The sequence below is a fragment of the Pseudorca crassidens genome, chromosome 20 (assembly GCF_039906515.1).
Source record: "Pseudorca crassidens isolate mPseCra1 chromosome 20, mPseCra1.hap1, whole genome shotgun sequence".
Classification (NCBI taxonomy): Eukaryota; Metazoa; Chordata; class Mammalia; order Artiodactyla; family Delphinidae; genus Pseudorca; species Pseudorca crassidens.
In genome coordinates, this window is record NC_090315.1 from 16,124,621 (window position 1) to 16,127,916 (window position 3,296).

Here is a 3,296-nt window from a genome sequence, read left to right on the forward strand (position 1 = left end):
TGGCCTTGCAAATGTTTTTATTTTCTGACAAGATGGCACTCTGGCCTGGTCTATTGCCTCTCCCCTGGCTCAGTCCTTGGGATATCACCAGAGTAAAAGAAAATGTGTAGATCTAAAGAGCAAAAGGCAATACTTTGAGAACCCCTCAAGTAGAGATTTTTTAATTTTATTTTGAAATAATTTTTGACTTATAAAAAAGTTGCAAAACAGTTCCCAAATATTCTTCACACAGCTTCCCCTAATGTTAACATCTAATATAACCATAATATAATTATCAAAACCAAGAAATTAACATTGATATAATACTGGTAATTAAACTATAGCCCTTCCCACTGATGTCTTCATCTAGCCCAAGATCCAGTCCAGATCCCACATTGCATTTACCTGTTATTTCTCTTTCGTCTCCTCCAGACTATGATAGCTCCCCAGTCTTTTCTTGTCTTTCATGACTTAGACACTTTTGAACAATACTGGCCAGTTATTTTGTAGAATATCCCTCAATTGGGGTTTGATTAACTGGGTTATGCAGTAATATTACAGAAGTGATGCATCTTCAGTGCATCATATCAGAGGGTACGTGATGGTGATAAATCTTATTGGTGATGTCAACCTTGATCATTTGGTCAAGGTGCTCAATGTCAGATTTCCCCACTCTAAATCTGCCATTTCTGCCTTTGTAGTTAATAAATATCTTGGGCAAGACACTTTGCAGAGAATTTTTTTTAAAAACATATTGGCCCCAGAGATTCTGTTTGATTAGCTCTGGCAGAGGGTTCAAGCATCCTCAGTAATTCTGATGGTCAGACAAGGGTGGAGCTGTGGTATGGATCACACACCTAATCATTAGCCCTGAAACAAAGCATCCTCCTCACAGAACAGATAGTAATGAGAAAAAATTATGACATCTGTTAACACTGGTCTCTAGCTTTGGTAACCTAAGTGTGTTAGTTACCTAGTGCTACCTAACAAATTATCACAAATTTAGTAGCTTAAGCCAACCCACATTTGTTATCTCACAGTTTCTGTCAGTCCAGACACAGCTTAGCTGGGTCCTCTGGTTCGAGTCTCACAAGGCTACAGTCATGGTGTTGCCAAGAACAGTGGTTTCATCTGATCCTCAGCAAGAGAAGGAGCTGCTTCCAAGATCACATGGTTGTTGGCAGAATTCAATTCCTTGTGAATTGTTGGACTGAGGGCCGCCATTTCCTGCTGGCTGTGGGCCAGAGGCTATCCTCAGTACCTTGTCACATGGGCATCTCCAAAGTCCAGCTCACAACACAGCAGCTTGCTTCAAATAAGGAGTCTGCTACCAATACAGAAGTTACACTCTTATGTAATATTATCATGCAAGTGACATCCTGTCACGTTTGCTGTATTCTGTTGGTTAGATGCAAGTCACAGTTCCCAGCCACATTCAAGGGGGAGAAATTACACAAGGGGGATTCCTCTTTCCAGACTTCCAGGAGGTAGAAGTCATTGCAGGCCATCTTAGAACCTACCCACCTCACCAGGGAAATAGATTTGAAAAGTAGGAAGGAGTCAGGAAGGCTAGTGCTGGAGCAGAGATCTGAGTGAGCCACAGATTCTGGATGTGCTTGTTGGGAGTTCTTGAACTCTAAATAGAAGTGCATCCTTTACCCACAAGTGCATTCTAAGTGCTTACCATGAACCAGGCCCTGTTCTTGGCATTGGGGATACATCAAACAGAAAGGGAAACTGATAATTGTCAATGAGCAAAAAGTAAATAGGGAAAGGGTATATAAAATAGTAGGAGCGTCGGGACTTCCCTGGTGGTCCAGTGGTTAAGATTCCGCACTTCCACTGCAGGGGGCGCAGGTTTGATCCCTGGTCAGGGAACTAAGATCCCACATGTCATGTGGCGCAGCCAGAAAACCCAAAAACTAACTAACTAAATAAATTAATTAAATAGTAGGAGTGTTACAGAGCCCACGCTCACTCTGCTCACTGCAGGACAGGCCAGTAAATCAGGAGATGAATTGTTCTGGCAAGGAATAACGACTTTAATTGGAAAGCTAGCAGACCAAGAAGATGGCAGACTAGAGTCTCAAAATACCATCTTCCCTCAGTCCAAATTCGGTCTCCTTTTATACAGAGGAGGGGGAGGGGGAGAGGCCCACTGCGGTGCTGACCAGTGGCTGAGCGGAACTGCTATAGGTCGTGCCTGTGCCTCCCCTATTACAGGAGGGGAGTGAAATTTTAGATACAGTAGCTAAGAAAGGCCTCCAAAGTGACCTCTGCATAGAGACCTGAAAGAAATGAGGGACCTAATAATGCACGTGTCCAAAAACAAAAAAACTATTCCGGGCAGAGGGAACAGCAAATGCAAAGACCCTAAAATAGGCAGTGTGCCTGGAACGTTGGAGACCAGCAAGGAAGGTGTACTCTCTATTGCCGAAAAACAAACTACCCCCAAAATTTACTGACTTAAACCAACAATAAACACTGTCTCACATAGTGACTATGGGTCAGGTTGGAAGCGCCATTGGAGCTGCACTCCCCCTTACTGCGGCTTCTTTCCCCTTGCCCTGCCCTTTCCAAAACCTTTGTCCACCCAGGGCCTCTTTCCCAACCCCATCAAGCCAGAGCCCAAGTGCCTTTTGCACTTATTGGAAGGTACCCCCTTGCCATGGCCTCTTCTGTGTAGGGACCCAGAAGCAGAATGTAAGATGCCTGGCACCTCCTTCAAAATGGTGGCGCCCAGGATGCCCTACCTTAACGCTAATAAAAACTGGTTGCAGGGCGCTGCTATCTTTCTTATGAGCGACAACAGGTTGATTAAGAGGAGACGCTGGCTGTTGTATTGATGCAGAAGTGGCAGCGCCAGAGCTGGAGTCCTTGAAGAAAGGATGGGAGCAGGTTGGTATCAGTCGCCTATCCTCCCTACAAGCAAAAACTGGGCCAGAAAAAGATTGGGGAATTGCCAGAAATATCCTTGATAATGGTTGCCCCCAGGGAGCCAATGGGCACAGCTACCTGCTTCACCACCATAGACCCACCTGCAAAGACTGTACACAAATGTCTATAGCAGCTTTATTTGTTATAGCCCAAAACAGGAAATAATCCAGTGTCCATCAATAGATGAATGAATAAACAAAGTATGGTATACAATGGAATGCTACTCAGCAATAAAAAGGAATAACTATTCATACAACAATATGGATGTCTCAAACTATGCTGAGTGAAAGAAGCCAGATTTTTTTTTTTTTCCTCCGCAGGGCGCAGCTTGCAGGATCTTAGTTCCCTGACCAGGGATCGAACCTTTGCCCCCAGCAGTG